The 1,120-nt window shown below is 32.6% G+C and overlaps 1 non-coding gene across 1 annotated transcript; it reads left to right on the top strand.

Annotated features, from left to right (window-relative positions):
* Positions 1 to 394: 394 nt before the first annotated feature.
* On the top strand, positions 395 to 501 carry LOC122105751. Its single transcript, XR_006147089.1, has one exon. It is a non-coding gene; the product is annotated as a U6 spliceosomal RNA (small nuclear RNA).
* Positions 502 to 1,120: the final 619 nt, after the last annotated feature.

A 1,120-nucleotide genomic window follows, 5' to 3' on the forward strand; every position in this document is an offset into this window, starting at 1 on the left:
AATGTCTGCTACCATAAATCTTAAATACTTTATAGAAAAGTTTTATACCTGCCTAACAGTCCTATTTTTGGCATATATAAGTAAAATCCCCAAATTAACCATATTTAAAACATTAAAACTTTTAAAAAACCTTAACACTTGCTGCAATGTTCATTTTGACAGGTGCCTTGTATAGAATAATTGAATTCCTCCTCCTACACATCTCTTGAAGTACAAATATCTGGAATTATTTTGTTTTTGGCATGTCTATCTTGATTTTATTCTTAAAGGTGTGCTTATGTAAGACATACATGATTCTAAAATTTCACAACAATTTTTTTGAACTTACTTTTTATTGAATTGTCTAGTTTAATAAAATGATTAAAAATTATACTTTATATATAAAAAATGTTCTGTGTTCAATTTAGCATCACATACTCTAACATTGGAACGATACAGAGAAGATTAGCATGCCCCCTGCGCAAGGATGACATGGAAATTTGTGGAGCGTTCCATATTTTTACAACAACAGATGCTGAAAGGTATGTGGCCACAAGGGAACCGTACTGCATTCTTGGTGGGAGTGTAAACTTGTTCATCTACTTTGGAAAGCAGTATGCAGGTTCCTCAAAAGATTCCACATAAAATTCCCGTATGACACAGTAATCCCACTTTTTGGGATTTACCCAAATGATTATAAACAAGATCATACTAAAACTACCAGCACAACTATGGTTATTGCAACATTATTTACGATAGCTAAGATATGGGACCAACCCAGATGCCCCCATTAGATGAATGGATCAAGAAAATGTGGTATATATACACAATGGAATTCTATGCCTCCATCAGAAAGAATGACATCGCCCAATTTGTTAGGAAATGGAAAGACTTGGAAAAATATTTATTGCATGATGTAAGCCAAGTCCAAAGAAACCTAGGTCCCATGATTTCCCTTATTTTCAATAATGAATATATGTCTGGGATAAGCAGAAAAGTTCAAAAGATATGTGCATATACTCAGATAAGATGATGTTAAAGAAATTGAACCCCAAGTAGGGACACAAGTGTTTTTTTGTTTCTTACTATTGTTTCTAATGTACTTATAATGTGCAATGTCATTTTTTTGTATCTTTGTATG

Source organism: Dipodomys spectabilis, unplaced genomic scaffold (genome assembly GCF_019054845.1).
Source record: "Dipodomys spectabilis isolate Male_0828 unplaced genomic scaffold, ASM1905484v1 ptg000033l, whole genome shotgun sequence".
In the NCBI taxonomy this organism is placed as follows: domain Eukaryota; kingdom Metazoa; phylum Chordata; class Mammalia; order Rodentia; family Heteromyidae; genus Dipodomys; species Dipodomys spectabilis.